This window comes from Canis lupus, chromosome 5 (genome assembly GCF_003254725.2).
Source record: "Canis lupus dingo isolate Sandy chromosome 5, ASM325472v2, whole genome shotgun sequence".
Lineage (NCBI taxonomy): Eukaryota > Metazoa > Chordata > Mammalia > Carnivora > Canidae > Canis > Canis lupus.
The window spans coordinates 53238844-53261551 of record NC_064247.1 but is presented as its reverse complement, the minus strand read 5'-3'; the positions used below and the strand labels follow the sequence as shown (position 1 = coordinate 53261551).

Below are 22708 nucleotides of genomic sequence, written 5' to 3'. Positions count from 1 at the left end.
TGAGAAGAAACAGCACCTATGATGCTAAAAGTAGCTCAAGGTCTACTTTTGCCCAGAGGCAAGGGATGTTTTCTGTCTTCTCAAGGGTACCAGCCCCAGGCTGGAATAGGAATGATAAAGGAGTCACACCACAAGGTCCCCTCGAGGAGAAGATTCCTTTGATGGACACTCTGGAGTGCCCGCTGGTTACCACGCTCCGCCTCCAGTGCTTTGCATGGTACTTCATCGGATACTCAACCGGGGAAAGTGCTGCTATTCCTCCCACCTGCCAGGTGAGAACACAGAAGCCCAGGAGGGTTAAGCACCACACCCGGGGCTCCCTAGCAGAGCCGACATGGAATGAATGACCTTCCACCAAAGCATCCAGTAGGGCCCACCACAGAGCCGGTGGCCCGTAAAAGTGAGTTGAGATGGCTCCACACAGTATTCCATCAGTGAAGACAACCCTGCCCAGCAACTGAGGAAGGCAGAGCAGTCCAAGTTCAAACCCACTTGCCAGCTATGGGACCTTGGGCTTAAGATCTTATCTCTCAAGTTTCCCCATCTGCAAAACAGGAATATAAATCCTTTCAGGGGGATTTGAAGCTAATTTGAGTAATGTGCATGCAGAATATGAAATAGTGGCTGATACATCATCAAGTCTCAAATATGACAGTTAGTGGGAGTGGAGTCCGGGCTTGCGCAGTGTTTGCTGACCGACCGGTGAAAGAAAGCGTGTGACGGCCCTGAAGTGCCCCAGATATAGTCCACCTGGAAACTGCCCCAGATGGCAGTCCTGCCCCATTCACCAAGCCTCTGGGGTGAAGAAAGGGACCTATTTGTGTCCTCAGAGGTTTGAGTTTCATCACTGATCCCTCTCCAGCCCTGTCTGGCCATCTCAAACCCCTCAAACCCTGTGGGGGGTCCTTGACCTGAGGTTGCTTGTCTCTTCCTGGACAGAACCCCCACAAGTCACTGCCTCTCCACCTTCCACCTCACCCCCTGTTGAATACCCTCGGCCCATCTTGCCACTCTCAGACTCAGGAGAAATGGTTCAGAGCCACTTGGTCCTCTTTGGAGTGGATAAAACTGTTTAATTATTTAATTAATGGCTAAGAGCCCTAGCCGACTCCAAATACCAGCTTGTGACTTTGGATAAGTTAATAATTCTCTGTGCCTCAATTTACACACATATTAAATGGTGATAATAGTGGGTGCCTGGGTGGCTTAGCTGGTTGAGCATCTGCCTTTTGCTCAGGTCATGATCCTGGGGTCCTGGGATCAGGGAAACTTGAGTTAGGCTCTGTGCTCAGAAAGGAACCTGCTTCTCCCTCTCCCTCTGCCCCTCCCCCAGCTTGTGCACATGGGTGCACTCTCTCTCTCAGGTAAATAAATACAATCTTTAAAAATAAATAAATAAATAGTGATAATAGTACCTACTTCATGGGGTTGTTTTGAGGGATTATAAGCGAAAAAAAATACATTAATCATTTAACATAAGTCTGGTAAGAAGAAAGTTCTCAACAAATGTTTGCCATGTGCTTGGTTATTGTTACCATGGTTGTGTCTTCCAGCTTACACAGCCCTTTCACAACTGGTGTGTCCTTGAAGAAGACCCAAGGGATGAGGCCTGAGAAGTGAAATGGCCTTGCTCAGGTCACAGCTGGCAGAAATGGGGCCTTAGTCCTGAGCCCTTATGCTACAGTGGCTATTCCTGCTAGTGTTCTGCATCTGTCCTGACACCCACGTCCATCGTTTCTGGAGAAGAGCAGGGAAACTTTGCCGTGGAGGCTTCAGTTCATTCCAATAAGCATGTACTAAAGTGAGCAAAGTGTTCAGAGCAGCAGGAGCCCTAAACAGAATACATTTTTAGCACAAGACCTTCTCATGAGGAGGTAGTGTCAGAGTGGTTAAAGACCCCTGTCTTTGGAATGAGGCCTGGCTTTAGATCAGCGCTCTGCTACTAACTAGGCAAAGCCTGGCCCTGAACAAGTTGCTTGATCTCTGAAAAGCTTCGTTTCCTCATATATAGCATGGGGGATGGCAAGAGCACCTACTACATCTTCTAAAGCACAGAGCATAATGCAGACACACAGAAATCCTAAATATTATTATCCATCTTTTACCCTCCAGTTGGTACTTACTCCCCCTGGGGGCAGAGACCGAACCCTTTCATACAGCCTGCAAAGCCTGAGTCTGTCCCTGTGTGCCCCTAGCCTAACAATCCACTGTGCTCACAGCATGAGAGTGAGAGCACTTTGTAATTTCTCCTCCAGAGATGCTTTAGAGTGCAAAAGGCCCTAGTAATAATGATTCTGGGCCACAACGGGGACTGTTCCCAGCAAACAAGGACTTCAGTCCCTACACACTGACCTCTCCAATTTTGGTTTGTGCCAAACTCCTTTGCAACCTCATGCATGCTGCTTCACTTAACTTCCTTCATCAGTTGACCAACTCCTCACCCTTCCAGACTCACCTAATAGGACACGGTCAGCCACAGCCCTTACAGTACCCTAAACTCCTCATCCCCCTCCCACACCTTTCCTGCCAACAATTATTTCTATCCAGGTTAACTTATGTCTACCTCTGCCACTCCGTAAGCTCTGTAGACACAGGCCATGGCTCTTACTCATCTCTCTATCTCAACTGTCTAGCGGTTACTGAATGAAGGAGAAAATGAATCAATGAAATTATTACCACATTTGACCTGTGCAATAACTATGTAAGATAAAAAAGCATTATCATCCCCAATTTATAGATGAGAAATGGAAACAGAAGCTAAGCACCTTGCCCAAAGTTATATAGTGAGTGAATCACTGAGCTTATGGGACCCTGATCCTCAGCTCAGTGTGTTTTTTGCTACTCCACATGGTCTCTTCTTCCTCTATTTCCATTTCTTCCAGATCTGAATAATACAATCTCTACAGTGAATAGCTGAGAGATTCAAGAGAAATCTCTCTGAACATAGAAAAGCTCTCTTCCTATTTTAGCGTGAGGTTGGAAAGGAAGCTTATTTCAAACGGGTATTAAAAATAAACAGTTTTATCAGGTTGAATGTAGCCTATATCAGTGGTTACTGGGATTGAACCCCCTGGGCAATGTCTAGGTTGACCTCATCTCTCTGTGGGCAGCACGGTACCACCAGGTTCTGGCCATACTCGGGAACCTCAGCCCAGGAGACTCACATGAGGGCAGAGCTCAGAGTCCCATTGCTCAGAGGCAGCCAAGACTGAAACCAGAGAGGCTTCTGGAACTTGCAGGGAGACAGCAGTCAATCAAATGCTCCATTACCCACTGCAAGTTATACCCAGGGCAGTATGAAGCTCTCTCAGCAGAGAGAGCTGTGTATTTTTCAAGGTGTCTCCACAAACAGCTTTATCTTCCTTTTTATCCTACCAACAACTAAAAAGAGGTGTGGGAACACGCAATGTAGCAAATATAATGAGGACCCTGGGATTTGGAGCCAGTCCACATCGGATCCTATTTCTGACACTTTCTATCTATGGAGCTTAAATGAGTCATTGAGCCCCCATGAGCCTCAGTTTCCCCATCTATAAAATGAAGATAGTACATCCAGTGACATCACAGAGACAACTAGATGATATAGGTAAAATGCCTGACTCGTATATTCAGTAACAGTTCAATATTCATAGCCCTTCAGTCTCAATGGCTAGATGCTATTTCACTGAGTGGGATTTCTTTATAGGGAGGCCCACCAGCAAACATCCTCCTCCCCGGTTCATCTCCATAGTTAAACAGCAGGCTGAGTAAATATTTGTGGGATGAATCAATAAACCAGTGAAAATCTGTCCTACGATGGTACCAAGAAGCCCTTCCCACTCTCCTGGTTCAGGGCATAAACGCTTCTGGAACAATGCACTGACAGGCATTGATGGATCACAACTCGGTGGATTTACCAATGCCCTCAGAGCAATCAAGTTGAAAGAAAAACCCCTTAGAGCACATTGACGGGTGGAGGAGGGACCGATTGGGTTCTGATGAATCCCACACACGGCCTGACAGGGTGAATGGCAGCCTCGTCAAATCTGTTCTTGGCGGAGGCACTTGGGGAGTTCTCACTTACCAGCCTCTCCAGACCTGTCTGTCTGTCCTCCTCGGCAGACCCCGCCTCTGATTGGGGAGGCCTGAGTCAGGCGACTAGGGGGGCCTGCTGATTGGAGTCAGCTCTCGGGGGCTGTCAGCTGGGGAGAGGGGGGTATTGAATTCATCAGTCTTGTTGACAGGGCGCGGGGGAGGAGAGGGAGCTCCCAGAGTGCAGGGGAAAACCCAGGGGAGGGCAACACTGTGAAGAGCAACTGGTTTGGCCTTGGGCATGGTGACCCCTTGAGCCAGATTAATGACCCGCAGATTCCCATTTTTGTTTCAAATTGTGCTACATGGTGGATGATAAACAGTAGCTCTTGGTCCTCACTCCAATACTTGATCTATGGAAAGCTGTAAACAATTTCCTAAATTTTTTGCTTAATGTTTTTAGTTGTTCTTGATGTCATACAACATTTTGCTTTTTTAGGAATTAGACATTCTGTTACCCTTGAGGAGAAGGGAAAGATTTTGGAATTTACTGAACACCTACTACTATATACCATGTATGTACATGTACATTTGTCACCTCATTGCTCTGAAAGGGAGACACGAATATTTACCAGTTATAGATAAGGAAGCAAGAAAGACGACAGGTGACTACCCTGTCAAGTCACCTAGAGACAGTGATGACCCAGAATTTCCACTCAAAGCTACTCAGCTCCACAGGACACCTGGGTGGCTCAGTGGTTGAGTGTCTGCCTTTGGCTCAGAGCATGATCCTGGGGTCCCAGGATTGAGTCCCGCATTGGGCTCTCAGAGGGAGCCTGCCTCTCTCTCTGCCTATGTCTCTGTGTCTTTCATGAATAAATTTTTAAAATCTTAAAAAAAAAAAGAAAAGAAAAAAGCTGGGGATCCCTCGGTGGCTCAGTGGTTTGGTGCCTGCCTTCAGCCCAGGCCATGGTCCTGGAGTCCCGGGATCGAGTCCTGCATCGGGTTCCCTGCATGGAGCCTGCTGCTTCTCCCTCTGCCTGTGCCTCTCTCTCTCTCTTTCTCTCTGTCTCTCATGAATAAATAAATAAATAAAATGCTTTAAAAAACAAAAAAAGCTACTCAGCTCCAAAGTGCAGTCCTTCCCCACCCCACCCACTTTACCTCTGCTCCAGAAATCAGTAACGGGGGTCCACTTCGCCTGTTGCTCACTTGTTGATAATATATACATGCTTTTCAGTGGTTAATTTTTGAAGTAAATTATTTCTCTCTATGCATTTTAGCCAGAGTCCTGTTAAGTTCCCCGCCTTCATTTTGTCAGTTGTCTTCATTCCTACAACGTCCAGTCCAGCAGGAATCTGGAAGAGTGCTTCCTAGGACCTACTCCAGGCCTGGGCCACACTCCAGAACCCACCAAGATATAACTTTTCAAAGGTTCTCAGAGCAAGAACAGGCATGGTGTTTATCCTTTTCCAAATTTCTGGGGCTGTCCTCATTAGTAGGCTGTAGAGGGGAGAGGAAGACTTTCATGGTTGGTGCAGAGAGCTAGGCCAGTGTCTCCTTTGGTTATGATGCTCTGGGATTCTGTGAGTTAATGGGTGTCCTCTGGCTCAGAGTCTGTATTCCACGCTTCTGCCTTCCCAGCATGGCTTCTGTGTCCAAGGATTATTATTGTTAGCCCTGGGGCTTTCAGGGTAATGATACTGAATCACAGATTTGGAAGGGCTAAGTCCAATCTACCATTCCATACTTGGATTTCATCTATCACAGTGCCGCTTACCCTTCTCCAGGACAAGGAGCTCTGTATCTCATTCCTTCACTGGACCACATGGCTGTCAGAGAGGATAGTGACATAAGGAAGTTACTCCTTCCCTTTACATTATTTCGGGTGGAGGGCACAGCACAAGCAAAAGACATGGGAGAAAGAAAAGCCAAGTACAGTCAATGAGGATTTGGAATCAGAGCTCTAGAACTCAAGTCCCACACCTTCTACTCCTCAGCTGGTGACAGATGGACAGATCATTTAACCTTTGTGGACTCGATTATTTCTTTCCTTGGCTATAAAATAGGCAGTGATACCTGTCCTATCTACCCCAAGAAGTTGTTGTATCAAAGGAGACCATGAATAGTTACTTTTACAGAGAAAAGATTATGTGCATTTAAAATACAATAGTTTTTTTTTAAACATATATAATGCAATGCTTATTATCATTGATACTCTCTTATTCAACTTTTCTACATTAAACAAGAAAGGAAACAAAGCAGTTGCATTGTTTTGTTTTCTTACTATTTGCAAGCGAGATGTTCAACATCTATCATAAAATCCAAAGGTGGCCCTTGACCAAGTTTTGCCACTTAGTGAATCCAAAATATTCAGACGACACCATAAAATTGCTTTTCCCTCACCCCCAAAACCCCTCCCTGATCCGGGCATACTCTCCTGGCCTCCGTGGGAAGAAGGCTGATACTTGTGCTGATTTGCACCCAAGCTGCCTGGGGCTGCACTGACAGAGACAGATGTCAGCAGGGTGAAACCAACAAATTAATTTTGCCTGATGACCTAAGCCAGATGTGGACAAAAGTCTCCGAGGGAAGAAAGAGCAGGGGGAAAGATACGGTCTCTCCCTGCTGTGCCACAACCCATTCTGTTTTTTTCAAGAGTATTATATAAGCCATAGACCTCGAAACTGTTCTCTACCCTGAACCTTTCCAAAACAGTCCCCGGGTTACCCACACCGAGCACCTCTGGGTAACTATGGCTATCACTTTTTGCAAAAGGCCTACTTGATAATTTCAGATGCAACAAACAGTTCTTGAACTCGATAACATACCATTTAATTCTCAAAATAAACCCACGTGGCAAATGTGATCATCCCTGTCATTTAGATGCAGAAAGTGAGGCCGTGGGAGGCAAAAGTGCTGATCCAAGTTCACCAGGTGGATCCCCTACCCTTTCCCTACAGAGACTACCACGATCATGGTTTCCATGTTTATCGTTCCTTGGCTTATTTTTTAAGTTTTACCACATGTGTGTAGTTTTGCAAACATTTGAACTTTACATAAAAGAAATCACACTGGATGTTCTTTTCTGCAACTTTCTTTTTCTACTTAACATTATGTACTTAAGGTTCATCTATGTTGTTCCTGAGACTGTTCCACTATTTGGTATTGCTGCATTGTTCCCTTGTATGAATACTCCACAATTTATTTAGCCTTTCTACTGTTGATGGATATTTGGGTGGTTTCCAATATTTGGTGAGTATAACAATGCTGCTATGAACTTCTTGTATATATCTGCTCTGAAATTGGCTGGGATATATAATAGGGCCAGCATTGCTGGGAAAGAGGCTTTTGTGCCTCAAAAACTGCTTTTTGAGATGCTTTTTATCGATCGGCACTTTCATCATGGCATGAATGTCCCAATTAGCAACACTTGGTGCTGTCACACTTTTCTGAGTTCGTTTTTCCTCTATCTGCTCTCCCTTGGCTTCAAGCACCACTGCTGAGCTGACGGCCACCAAACGTTTATCTCCAGCTTATGTCTTTCTCCTAAACTCCAGATCATATATTCAACTCCTCACCTAATGACTCTCCTCCTGGGTTTCAGCCAGAGCAAATGCTACATGTCCCAAACTGAGAATATCCCTTTCACATGGCACATGTATATCACACCATCTTTACTCAGTCATCCAAACCAGAAACCAAGGTATCATCCTAAACATTCCCCTTTTATCCTACGTCCAAATCCTGTTAATTCGACCACTCAAATACCTCTTGAATCTATTCCCTCTCTCCTATTGTGGTTCACTGTTATTTCTGGGCTCATGGTAAGATTGTACTTCCTCATTCTGTGAAATTGGTAAGGCCGTATGACGTGCTTGACAAAGAAATGTGTGCAAGAGTGACAGATGTCACTACCAGGCAGAAGCTGTAAAGCTCAGTGCATAATTTACCATGACCCAAACCCCGTGCCACAATGACTGGCAACATCACGTCTGGGAGAGGCTCCATCAACCTCAATTCCTGAGTGAGAATAACAAAACCCTGCTTACACATAATCAACATGTAGTGTTCACAAAAAATAAATCTTTGCTCTTTTAAGTCACTGAAATGTTGAAGGTACTTATAACTACAGCATCACCAAGACTATCCTGACAAACACACCATTCTTTCCATCTTCTGACTGTTGAACACGCATCAACAGCTGGGTAAGAGAATTTTCCAGTTCCCTTGGAGTTCACTGCTCTGAGATTTGTTTTTTTTTTTTTTTTCTTGCGACTTCCTGAATAAACTCTTATGTTGGCATAAAAATAATAGCCTTTGAATGCCTAACTTTGGAGTGTTCTTAGTTCTTTCCAAGTGGCATTGAGGTTGAGGTTCTGGCACTTTCTTCCAGGGCACAGACACCCTCTATCTGCGTAAGTCAGCTCTTATCTTCTTTCCAAAGCCATCAAATCCTAAAATAGTATAAGTTAGGAGTAGGCTAATATCTTTCTGGCAAAGTCCAGTGTCAGGTTTCAAGGACACCATTTGACATCCAGCTGACTGAGGGACATAACCTAGACTGTCTGTTATGCTCAAAGACCTACAGACCATCGCTTTTAAGGCACTGACCACACTGAAGCCACATTATGATACTGAGTAAAAGGAAATTAATGCTGGTTGAGCACCTTCAAGTGTCAGGCATTTTCTGTATACTGTCTTGTTCAAAACCACCCTGTGTGTTAGATATTATTAACAGTCTAGCTGACAAGTCATTCCCAAAAAATAGATTCAAATGGAGTAAATGACTAGTTAAGGTCATGAAGAAGGCTCTGGCTCTGAAGCCCAGAGCTTCAGGTTTCTTGTAAAGTGTTCTTTCCACTCCACCCTTGACTCTCTTAATTGTGTCACTTCTCTTGATTTAGAGATTAAAAAATAACCCAAAAGCAGGCAGATGAATTTTCTGAGTCCTGACTCACTCACCTAACAAGCACTGCCTCTTACTCAGTGTGAGTAGCAGTGCCACAGAGGGGAAAAATGGAGAGGTGCAAGATAGAATAAGAATAAATTCCTGCTCTCAAGGGGCTCGTGATACATAGCAGTATGCAATGACACGCAGGTGGATTATTTATGCTGTGCTTTGGTGAACGCATCCATTCATGCATTTGACAAACAGTAAGGGCTGAAGATTTGTAGATAGGATCACAGCCCCTGTTTTCAAGGAGCTCACAGCCCAGTGTCACAGGTGAAACAACAGGAGGTTGTCAGGTGGGGGTGGGGGGGAGAGCATGGCCGGTTCTCTCAGGTGAGTTAGCAAAGACTTCATACCTGGCGTCATTATGAAGATGTGTTTTGAAGCACAGGGTGATAACCACTAAAAGGGAGTGTTCCAGGCCACTAGAGCAGCATAAGCAAAGATGCACGGGGCAGGGCTATGAATTCGGCCTAGAGAATGAGGGAAAGCTTCCCAGAGGAAGCGGCCAGTCCACAGAGCCTTGAAGACGGACTAGGACAGACCCTGCTGACAAGGTGCAGAACGGCAGAGCAGACAACAGCAGATGCCGAAGCATGGAGGCTTCTCTGGAAGAAATTTCAAGCATCTGAGCATACCTGGGTTTCGAGGTTCGCTCTAAGGGAGTAACAGAAAATGAAACTGGAGAACAAAGGTCAGAAGCAGATCATTAAGAGCCTTGAGTGGTTTGCAAAGACACCTGAAGTATCTCTTATTAGCCAAACAGAGCTATGGATATTATGTCAGTACAAGTTTCTTAAAAAATGCTTAGAATAGAGCTTGACATATACTGACTCCTCAACAAATGTTAGCTGTTATTTTTAAGTATTGTCTTTGCTTTGGCTGCTACATTAAATACAACAGACTGGGTGGCTAAAACAACAGAAATTTATTTGGTTTTGGGGGGCTGGAAGTCTGAGATCAGGGCGCCAGCATGGTCAGGTTCTGCTGAGAACTCTCTCCTTGGCTTACAGATTGGGCCTTCTTGTCATATCCTCACATGACAGAGAAGCCTGCCAGCCAGAGAACCAGAGACAACTCTCTAGTCTCTTTTTATAAGGGCACTAATCTCATCCTGGGGCCCTATCCTATGACCTCAACTAACCCAAATTACCTCCCAACAGCCCCACCTCCAATACCATCACACTGGGGATTAGGGCTTCAACATATGAATTTAGGGAGACCCAAACATTCAGTCCATAGAAATTATTCTAAAAAGGTGTTCTAAGAAGGCAATGATATGATCACATTTGCAATTTCAGATGCACACCACGGTGGGCATGTGGGATGTTCCCTCCCACCACTGGCAGTAATGACTTGTGTTAGAAGGTTAGGCCCTGCTCCTCCTCTTGGCCCCCAACCACAGTTAGTACACATATCTGCTCATGTGCTGGTAACTCACAATGGATTGTGAGTGTCCTGAGTGACAGAGGTGGTATTGGTCTTTGTGTCCTCAGCACACTGTGGCCTAGAGTGTGTACTAAAATAATTTTAAATGACTGTAAGTCCACATGACCACATGCCACTGCAACTGGTCTCCACTCCCCCCAGGGGAGATTTCCTCCTTTCATATCCCATATTCAGGTGCCTTGTCATTGCAGTCTGACCTGACCCTCAGCTCACGATGTCATGTTTCAAAAGTTCCTACTCACACCATGGGTGATTAAGTGTGGTGTCTGTGTCCCCTTCACTTTCCAGCCCCATCCACAGCCAGGTTTCCAGTTTCTTCATATTTGCCTTGAAATTGATGACAAATGAATTTTGCAACACATCTAGGAAATTACCTCAATACTCAAGCCATTTCCTGGGGCAGTTTACATTCTTTAACGAATGAAGAAGGTTGAGGTACTTTTTCTTTTTTAATCCCCTGGACCACTGGCAAACCCTTTTCACCCATATAAACGGATAGGGGATGATGTCACAGCACAGTAAAAGCTCTTGCCGCTTTAGCCCTCCCTTCATGGTTAATGACTGACTCAGTTTTCTCTGATCTTGGCTCCCTCTCCAAGACCGACATATCAAATCACTGGAATGTCTCAGACCTCTGCCATTCAGATGATGGACAGTCAGAGAACATGTGGAACAAGACACTGATTTTTTTTAAGATTTTTTTTATTCATTTATTTGGCAGAGAGAGAGAGAGAGAAAGAGAGAGAGAGAGAGCAGAAGCAGGGAGAGCAACAGAAGGAGAGGGGGAAGCAGACCCCGCTGAGCAGGAAGCCTGATGCAGGGCTCGATCATAGGACCCCGGGATCATGACCTGAGCTGAAGTCAGATGCTTAACTCACTGAGCCACTCCCAGGGGCCCCTGATTTTTCAACATCATAGTGTTAGGCTGCACAAACTATTGAAACATCCCAGACGGATCACTTAGCCATTCATTCATTTAAGCAACATTTATAGGATTCTTACATATAAGCCTGTGCTGGATTCTGAGGTCACAGAGGTGAATAAGGCTGATACCCTGCCATGGAGGAGACAGAGCATTATGCTGGTTCTAGGTGAAACAACATGCCTAAGACCTGCTCAGTCACACCAGTGAGTTTGCAGGGCAGGTAGATAAGGAATACATGTAATCACATGGCTCTGACACAATTAACATAATAGTGAGGGTAGCAAGAACTATATATATATATATATATGAGAGACACATATGTTATGGATAACTATGTAGGTATATCAAAGTATGTATACCTATCCTAGGTATGTCCTATAAATTTCCTACATATTAGATTATAAATATGTTTCATATGGATATACTTACTCTAGTGCTGGGAGCCAGATGCTCTGCAAAGTGTTTTCACAAATCAACTCATTTAGTTCTCACCCTCTCTCCTTGAAACACGCACTGTCACCAAACATCCGCATTTTACAGATGAGAAAACCGAACCTTAGGCATTTATGGAGTGTGCTCGTGATCTAATATGTTGTTGAGCAAGGGCGTGAACCAGGCAGGATGTCTCCAGAGGCTGTTCTTAATCTCAAGGCTATAAACTGCAAAGGGGGTGAATGATAGAACCCTGCCTAGCTGGGGAGGCTGCCTCTACACAGGGACTGGAGGCAGGGAGGAACAGCTTGAACAAACCTTTTTGGGGTGGGACACTGCACACCACTCTCTAAGGATGGCAAATAATTCAGTTTGCAAAGAAAGTTAAGAGGTCATGTGGAAGAGGGATCAGCACTAAAGCTGGTGGGTAGAGGGTGCAGGCACACAGATGATGATGACTGGCTGATGAGCTGCATGCATGTGCAAAAGTGAAGCATCTCCTCTTTCCTGCCCAGTTTGGCCTGTTTGAAGAGTCCATCTGCCTGCCATGTTGGTAGTGAAAGACTTGAGCTCTGAGATTCCACTAAGTTGACTTTTTTAGTCCAATGGCACTAGAATGTGAGAGGCATCCTCTCTCCCCTGAAGAGACCACCCTTGTCCATACCTGACAATAAAGGCACTCAGGACCTGTCCAGTTGTCTACTGCTGTGAAAGAAACCATCCCAGACCTGAGAGTATAAAACAGTCATCATATGGATAAAGAAGCTGTGGTCTATGTATACAATGGAATATTCCTCAGCCATTAGAAACGACAAATACCAACCATTTGCTTCGACATGGATGGAACTGGAGGGTATTATGCTGAGTGAAATAAATCAATCAGGGAAGGACAAACATTATATGGCCTCATTCATTTGGGGAATATAAAAAATAGTGAAAGGGAATAAAGGGGAAAGGAGAAAAAAATGAGTGGGAAATATCAGAGAGGGAGACAGAACATGAGAGACTCCTAACCCTGGGAAACGAACAAGGGATGGTGGAAGGGGAGGTGGGGAGGGGGTGGGGGTGACTGGGTGACGGGCACTGAGGGGGGCACTTGATGGGATGAGCACTGGGTGTTATGCTATATGTTGGCAAATTGATCTCCAATAAAAATTTTTTTTAAAATAAATAAAAGTCATCATTTTATTGTGCTCACAGATTCTGTGTGTCAGAATTGGGAAAGGGCAGAGCAGTAGGTCCCAGCAGTCTGGGACCTCATCTGGAGGATCTTAGGCTGGCATGACTTGACAGGGGGCAGCAGGGATCACCTGGAGGCTCCTTTACTCTCACAGGTCTGAGACTGCTAGTGGTGGTGAGAGTCTCCGCGGAGGCTGGCCATCAGAACGCCTCCAGGAAGCCACTCCAGGTGGCTGCCTCAGTTTCCTCACAGTGTGGCCACTGGGCTCTAAGAGTTACCATCCCAGCAGAACCAGAGGGAAGTGAATCACAGAGGGTCACTTCTAGTGTAGTCACAACTCCATCCAGATTCAAGGGGAGGCAACTAGACTCCCTCCATTAAAATCATGAATGTCAAGGCTATATTGTAGGAAGAGCATGTGGGATGGGTGAGATCGTCATGCCATCTTTGAAAAATAAATCTTCTGCAAAACCTCATATTCAGAATTCAGAGATCCACCCCCCGCCCAGCTACCTTATTATGGTGTTTGCTAAGAAATGCCCACGCAGCAAAAAAGCATCATTAGCCTCACCCAATTGCCATCATCATTTGACCTCCAAGCCCTATCTTACAAGATTCTTAAGATGCTTCCTTTTGAAACAGTGATCCAGAGACCATTCATACAAGATGTGACCTCAGAAGGAGTTCTTTCCCAAGTCCCTCCTCAGCTCTTCTCTCTGTTTTCAACCATCGTCCTCCGATCTCCACAAGGCTGGGTTTCTCCCCATGTGGCGCTTGATTCAAACATCACTTCTTTGGAGGAGCCTTCCCAGGTTATCCATGCTAAAGTGTTCACTCTTTCCAGTACATTATCTGGTATTGTTCTATCCCTAATACTCCCACTACCTGAAATTATCTCGTTTATTTATATATTTTCTGTGGCTTCCCCCACCTCACTCCCTCTGTGTGGTAACTCCCAGAACACAAACCTTGCTCTTACTGGTCTCTGGCACCCAGCCCAGTGCCTGGAACACAGGAGACACCCACTAAACAGTCCTTGAATGAATATGTGGAAAATGATGCCATACCCAGAAATCTTTTTATTTCTCATTTGTTGGATTTGCGGTAAGGAGAATAAAGAAAGGGCTTTTACATATATCTCAGTAAAAGTAAACTTCCTTTCTTTCTCCTCTCCATTTCCTAAATCCTCTCCCAAAGTTTTCCCCTTTTTTTTTAAAACCATGTGATGCACAGAAGAGTGCCGTGCCTGATTTTGCAAAAAGTTAGAAAAGGAAGACATAATGACAACCTCTTGAATTGCGTCTCCATAGAATTTCTGGCAGTTAAATATATTCCACTATAAAAATTCCCTCATGGAATTCTTTATAATATTAAGTGTAGCAAAAAATATATAAGAATATAAATAATATGTAATTCATTTATATATATAAAGTCTATTTGTTTATTAATATATTGTATGTATTTGGATTATTTATATGAAAAATAAATATTTAAAATTTATATTTATTATATTCAATTTTATAACACATTTTATAATGCTTATGATTATAATACTTATATAGTATAAAATGTATGTTTATAACATTAGTTATGTAAAACATAAATATATATTACAAAATCTAATAAGAGTAGCTTAAAAATAATTTTCGAGCTCTAAGTTTTTGGTCTTTCTTAAAGATTTTATGTTGAGTGAAAAAAGAAATTACATCACAGTAACACACACATTTGTATATAAAAAAAAACGCATAAATATCGACAGCACTAAAAATAGCTTACTTGAATTAAACAAAGCCCCTGGTTTGAAAAACCTCAAATAAATGAGTAAAATGGAAAGCCAAAGAGATCCCGCAGAATTTTATCTTCATGTACTGTTACTCACATACTCTTTATTCTTCAATGAGGGAATTCAACATGATTAAGTCTCTCTGAGGTAGATTTCAACATATTTTCACTTTTTCGTCCAAGAGTTTGATAAAGGCTGACCTCAAAGGAAAGGAAGTCTTTGGCTCTTCTAGGAAATATACTCCGGAGCCTTGTCTTCCCCAGTCCACCCTCCTTGCCCTGACCCAGTACAATCCCCTAATAACCAAGCAGCACTCATTAGCCACCTACAAGCGCACAGACGTAGGCACAGCAGATCTTACCCAGAATTTTTCACAGGAGTAAAATTATACTCACTCACACACCAAAAAGGAGGTCTGCTAGAAATCTTTTAAAAACCGGGTGCTTAATTTATATGAGACGGTGTCTAGACATTTATTTTCTGGAAATATTTAACTTGGATAAGACATGTGGCCCCCAAGATGAATGCAGGATTGAAATATTTCACTTGAAAATCTGTGCAAGGAAACGTCTGGTTGAGTGCAATGAGGTTAAACATCGAAATATTTTCCTAGAATGGAAAGGTCATCCTGTTTGCTATGTGCTGGCAGGACACCGCATCTGAATACTCCTGGTATTAGGTTGGAAATATATAGTTAGGCAGTAATTGCTTTTGTTGTGCCTACTTTTCTGTAGTTACATATATATTTACATGAGTCTGTATGTGACCACTATAACCCAGATAGTTACTGGGGGAGAAATACTATGATAGAAATTCTGGAGATTATATACAATGGGAGCTTCATTTGACTTTAAATTGGAAGCTTTGCCTCAATACCTTAGACTATTGAGGCCAGCAAATTTTTTCTCTAAAGAGTCAAATGGTAAATATTTTAGGATTTGTAGGCCATACAGTGTGTCACAACTACTCAGCTCTGCCATTGCAACGTGAAAGCCGCCAAAGACAATACATATGCAAGTGGATATGGCTCTGTTCCAAGAATTGTGTTCACAAAGCAGACATTTGCCAACCTCTGTCCTAGACCAGTAGCTGTTGAATTGTCTTAACCATGACTCATAGCAAAAAATAAATTCTATACCACCCAAAACACAAACACAAAATATGTATGTGTGTCTCCATGTATGTGTGTGCGTTCACAAAACAATACCTTTATAATGAGCATACGCTGCTGATTTTTGCTATTCCATCCAATTTGATTCTAAATTCACTTTTCAAATGCTGACAGCCACCATCTAAATTGCTTTCAAGACCCACTAATGGGTCATGACCCGCAGTTTGCAGAACACTGTACCAGGCTAACTCTATGCTTGTGTTTCAAGTGAATAGCGTGTGAATAGCTAGAAGCAGACAAAGAATCACTGTCCCTCTGTTAATGAATAGGAATGCTTGCCTTTAGTCTGAGGGCTCTGCTGCCTGCTTGGGTTTTCACATCTCTGGGATCTGATAAAGTTGTGACCCAATAACCAAGGAGAACATACATTGCCAAGAATGAGTATAAACGGTCTGAATAAAAGCCACGGAACAGGAAACTGGATGCCTTATCTCTTCAAATTGGAATTGGGAAATAGAATCTTTTCTCTTTGCAGTGAGCCTGGCAGAGTTTGTAGACATCTTTCTCTAAATGGAACCCCAACGGGCAAGAAACAAGGAGGAAGAACCTTTCTAATGAAACAGACTGAGCTCCCAAGTAAGAACCATACACTCGGCCCTTGGCCTGCCCCAGCCACTCTCTGCCTGATGGCCTGGTCACGTCACTGACCCTCAGTTTCCCTCCTGCTAGCTGGATGATCCCTGAGCCTCAGATGCCCCAACTGTTAAGTAATGTTAGCTACCTCCGAGGACCACCATGAGGATTACACAAGTAACGATGTACATACAGTGCTTCACACAAGCCTAGCCAGTGCTTGGTATGGAATACTTGCTCCCAACACATAATACTTGATATATAATACTCTTGCTACTAGATCTATAATATTTGATACATAATGCCTGCTACCATTCACCCATTTTTTTTTTTATTTTGAAAAATTTCAACAGAAAAGTTAACAGTCCAGGGGCACGTGTGTGGCTCAGTAGGTTAAGCGTCCGACTCTTGGTTTCAGCTCAGCTCAGGGTCCTGGGATTGAGCCTGAGTTAGGATCTACACTCAGCAGAGAGTCTGCTTGAGCTTCTCTCTCTCTCTCTCTCTCTCTCTCTCTCTCTCTGCCTCTGCCTCTCCTCTCACTTGTGTGCTCTCTCTCTCAAATAAATAATCTTTAAAAAAGAAAAAGTTAACAGTCCAATTAATACCATTTTTTCTACATAGGTTTACCAACTACTAATATTTTGCCACTACTGGTTTTTCTTTCTTCCCCTCCCTCTCACATACACAGGCACACTCCTTCTATCAATCTATATCTATATTAGCATGTTTATATTTTGTGACCCGTCTATGCCTCTCTGAGGCACCTAGGTGACTCAGTCAGTTAAGCATCTGTCTTCGGCTCAAGTCATGGACTCAAGCCCCACATTGGGCTCACTGCTCAGTGGGGAGCCTGCGTCTCCCTCTCCCCTACTACCCCCCCCCCCGCCCTGTTGTGCTCTCTCTCAAATAAATATAAATATTTTAAAAACTAAAACTAAATAAGTAAAAACAAAAACAAAAAACACTGCCTCTCTAAATAATTTGACATGCATCTCCTATCTCTTACCATTATATTCTTTAAGATGATACCATTATGGCCCAATACTTTAGTATTTATAAATTATCTAATATCTATTCCATATTTAAAGGTTCCAAATTATGTCCTTTATAGCTTTTTTTCTTTTTTCCAATCCAGAATTCAAACAAGTATCACACACTTATTTGGTTGTCCTGTGTCTTTAGTTCTATCTCTATACAACATTCCTTCTGCCTGCCTTCTTTTTCCTTCCTTCCTCCCTTGCTTCTTTCCTTCCTTCTTTCCTTCCATCCTTTCTTTCAGGACATTGGCATTTTTGAAGTGTCCAGGATAATTGATTTGTCATGTGTAATTGGTTTAGAACAAATGAATAAATATATTGACATTTTTTAGAAACCAGACTCTCACTGTAAAAGAATGGGTATTACAAATATGAATGAGTAAAGTGAGCAAGGATCTCACAGCACTGAATTTGGACTAGAGATACCAAATTCTGTATTGGTCAAGTTGTCCAGAGAAAAAGAACCAATAGGATGTATACATATATTGAAGGGGGATTTGTTTAAGGAATTAGCTCACAGAGTTATGGAGGCTGGGAAAATCTGCAGGATGAGCTAGCAGGTGGAGACCCAGAGAATAGCCAGTATTGTGGCTTAAATCAAAAGGCTGTCTGCTGTAGAATCTCCCCTTGCTCAGGAGAAATGTGTCTCTTCTCTATTTAGGCCTTCAAGTGATTTGATGAGGCCCACCCACACTATGGAAGGCAATCTTTTTTATTCAAAGTCCATTGACTTAAATGTTAATTTTATCCAAAAACACCCTCACAGAAACATCCAGGATAATATCTGACCACATATCTGAGTGCCATGGCCTAATCAGGATGACATATGAAATTAACCATCACAGACTCCAATATCTCTAAGATACAGATACATACACACACATACATTTATTTATTTCAGCTCTGTACTGAAAGGCCGCAAAAGCAATGGTACCCCAGTAATACAGAGTACACATGATGTCCGAATCCTGGTTTCTAAATGCCATTCTCCACCGAAAACAGCTAGTGCTCCTTGGAGAAATAGCTGATTCTGGCTCTGGGGCAAAGAGAGGACAAGGTAAATCTGGAACATCTTATGCCAGAGAATAAGGAAGTACTCACAGATCATTGGATACATATCAAAAAAACATAGGCACTGGTTTGAAGGAACGGGATCCCACTGGTCAAATCATTTGGGAAATCAAGATAAATAATGACGGCAATGATTTATAGCATCCTCAACAAAAACAAAAGAAGAATCCATAAGACCATGATAATACTTATAAATTAAACATCTGCATGGGGATGGAAAGGGAGCTGTTCTCCAGAATGGTTCTACTAGAAGGAAGGAAAGAAGGAATATGTGTTCATCTCCATGCTCTCCACATTTTTATGTCATAGAACTCTTTGAAATTCAAGAACAAAATTAGGGCAGTCTCTCTAATGCTCACGAGTAAGAAGAATTTCATTTCCTCCACACCGTAGGATCTTTTTTCTTGTCCTGGTCTTTCCTCTTTTTTCTATTTGAGATTCCACATTTCAGTCTGAAAATCCAACTATAAAGGGGGAGCAAAAGTTATGTTTTGATTGTAAGTGATATAAATAGGCTCAGGCATTTCACAAAACATACACATATCAAATCATCACGTCATACACCGTAAGCTCACACAAATTTCCATGTTGGTTATATCCCAATAACCCTGGAAAAACAAAATAAAAAGATTGAAGGGTTTTCATTGATAGTTTGTAGGGATATGTGATGTGGCTGCTCCCAAAATTTATGAGACCTCAGACTGCATTCAGAGGATCAAAGGCCCCAGAGAAACAGAGGTGAAATTTCTATTTGCCTCTGGGTTTGGAATGCTGAGACCAGTTCTTGGACACAGATAAACTGAATGCTTGCCCACAGGAAACTGTCCTGTTGGGTTAAGGAAGAGGGAAGGTGGGATGGAAGATAATAAAACGAGTTACTGAAGAAAGGTTGGGACAACTGGAATGCTGACACCGGTAGTGACAGCACCTGTTTGCAAGGAGTCGACACCAAGAGTTGGACACTGTACCAGCCCCTCCCCCCCCAGTCGCTTTATGCACATCATGTCCCATGTTCCTCCGGATGTTACTCTGAGAAAGCTCAGTTAGGTGGGGTGCCTAAGGCCAGATTGCCACTAAGGAGCAGAGCTGGGATTTGACCTACACCTGTGGCCTCCAATGTCCCCGCCTCCTGCTCCTGGTTCACACTTGTTTGGGCCTGAACGTGAGGTTAAGTTACCAGGGGCAGATTCCAGCTCTGCCTCTGTGTGACCTTGAATAAACTGCTCCTCTTCTCTGAACCTTGGATTCTTCAGCCTTTTCTCAAAACCTCAGCATCCCTGGCTCTCCTGGTTCTCCCCCTCTTTTCCCTGACCCCCCCCCCAAACCCCAACCATTAGTTCCTCTCTTCTCCACCTGCCCAACGGCTTACACTGGCCCAGTCAGCACAACGGGGCAGGGGCGAGGAGAGGAGGGGCAGGACACCGAGAATGGCACATCGCTCCTCTGTGGCTGGCTCTGGGGCCTTAATGATGAGCGCAGTGCACAAGGGTGAGGGAGGAAGCTCTGTGTTGTTTGTTTGCTTTATAAATTACCCCTTACACACAGGCAACTTCAAAGCCTAGCAGAACAAACACACTGAACCCACCACCTGGATCTGACAATGTTAACATTTTGCCATATTTGCTTCAGATGTTTTTTTTATTTTTTTAACTTAAAACATTTAGTTGAAGGTTCAGTAGAAGGCCCTCTCTGTAAGCTTCCCAGACCTCAACCCCCCCACTCCCAGAAGTAATTATCATCATGCAGGGGCATGTACCCTTCCTGACCAGATCTTTAAGCTACAGAAAGACAGGTCATTTTAAACATGCAGAATTGCTTTCCCATGTTTTTTAAATGTACATAAATGATCTTGTCTGTATCTTTCTGCAACTTGCTCTTTTTTATTTAATGATATGTGTCTGTGATTTATCCCTGTCGCTAAGCAGAGCTCTACTTTATGCCTTCGGCTGCTGGTTCATATTTCATCTACAAAAGACCCGTTTATTTATCCATTGCCTTTCATATTATTTGCAATATTTAACTATTCTATAAAATTCTGGAACTGAACATTTTTGTACATCTCCTTCTGCACATGTGCAAGAGTTGCTCTAAGGTACTGACTGCCTCGAGGTTCCAAGGGGGCATGTTCATAGTCCTTCTATTGGGTATTACCACTTGCTTCCCAAACTGCTTTTACCATTTTATAGTACCATTAGCATGGTATAATAGCTCCCACTTTTCTTCATTCTCGTTAACCCTGTGCATGCTGTTATTTTTGCCAATCTGATGGATGGGAAATGGTATCTCGTTCTTGTTTGAATTTCCCCATGACTGGTGATGCCAAACATCTTTTCATATGATTATTGGCCATTTGAACTGCCTGTTCATAATCTGTTAATTTTTCCACTGAGTTGTTTGTTTTTCTTATTGACTTGTGTGAATTATTTACATGTCCTGGATAATAATCTTTTAAAACTTGAGTGTGTTGTAAATATTGGGACAATCTTTGTAAACTTCAAAGCAGTGTAAAAACCTTTGGTTTTTATTAGTGTTCATTTTACTCTTACATATGTCTTATCACCTAAACCAGAGTCCCCAGAGGACAGAGAATGTGGCTTCCTTATGTTTATTTATCCAGAGTGAGTGTTAATAGGAAGCAGCCTGGAATTATGGGGGGAAATTATGGCTTTAAAAATAGAAATGGAGCTAGTACTGCCTCTGCCACTGAGCAGCTAAGTAAGCTTGTTCAAGACACTAACTCTAAGCCTGTGTTCTTTTGTTCTTAACAGGAAAGACTCTCTCACGAGGTTATTGTGAAGAATTGCATAAAATAATGCATGCAATAGTGCCTAGTATGAGGCATGACATATACTAGATCTCAACATATATTAGCTGAATAGAAATATGGGTAAATATCTGTTGGTAGTTAATTCTTCAAGGACTGACTAATAATAGCTTCAATCTATTGAGCATTTTTTATGTGCTAAGCACTGCATGAACAGCTATCTTCTATCATATGTTTATCTCTTTTATAGATGATGAATACCAGACTAAGAAAGATTAAATAATTTGGATAGTTATGCAGCTTATAAATGGTAGCATTAAGTTGCAATCACTGGTCTACCTTATTCTTGTCCCACAACTGATTGACTCATGCTTCAGTATTTATGGAATGTCTACCATGTGCCAGGCACCCCACTAGGCACTGGGTGCCATCGGTCAACAAAATGAACAGAGCTCTTTCCCACAAGGGGTTCTAGGAAAGGACCAAAACAGAAAATAAACAGGCAAATAACTTGTGATATGTGACAAACGCCTAGTTAAGATAATATGGCAAAGGACTTGGAGGTTCTCTTTCAGGGAGGTGATCTAAGAAGGCTTCTGCAAGGAGATGATGCTGAAGCCAAAATAAAATAGAGGACAGGGCAAGCTGACCAATCAAAGGGTAAGAGCATTTCAGGCAGAGGCAACAAGTTCTAATGTATATTATTGACTTAACTGAAACAATTTTCTTATTCCATATTCCCCACTTGTGGTTCCTGCTCACTCCTTTTAGCTTAGCCCATGGCAAGGAAGAGAAGAGTATGAGCCCCAAGCATCTGGGAAAGCCATCGTTCCATCCTGGGCCCCGATCACCCCCAGCTGGGCAGCAGCCATCTGGACACCTTCCAGATGCGGGCCGCCCTCCTCCTACCAACTTCCCTTCCATGTCACTGTTCCATCTCCTGGGCCCCAAGGCTGTGAACTCAGCCAGATAGGTTTGGCTTTGTTTCCCAGGTAAAAACTCTTTACCCTACCATCAACAGGGTGGACATTTGCAGATTGGCCTGTATGTGCATGAGCTGAGAACCCCAGAGGATTGCTTCAAGCCTGGAAGGCTGCCAGGTTTTCATTAAACCCCTTGTAAACCCACACTGCAGTTCTACGGAGCCACATCTGCCGAGGAAGTCATCTGTGATTTGTATCGTCGTGCTCCAACAAAACGCCAGCAGTGTGAAAAACTCTCCCCTCTGCTCTGCAGTGAACTGGAAAAGTAACATTAGTAATCGCTTCTGCAGGCTCCGTAATGACATAATGGGCACTGGCTTAAGTCTTAAACCACGGCTGATGGTCCCTGCCAACAATCTGGGTGGATCCAAGATG

General features: G+C 43.2%; 1 long non-coding RNA gene across 13 annotated transcripts in view; it reads right to left on the bottom strand.

The window, feature by feature from the left end:
• Nucleotides 1-22708, bottom strand: part of LOC112647091 (uncharacterized) — a 121422-nt gene that overhangs the window by 40912 nt on the left and 57802 nt on the right. The window lies entirely within an intron of this gene.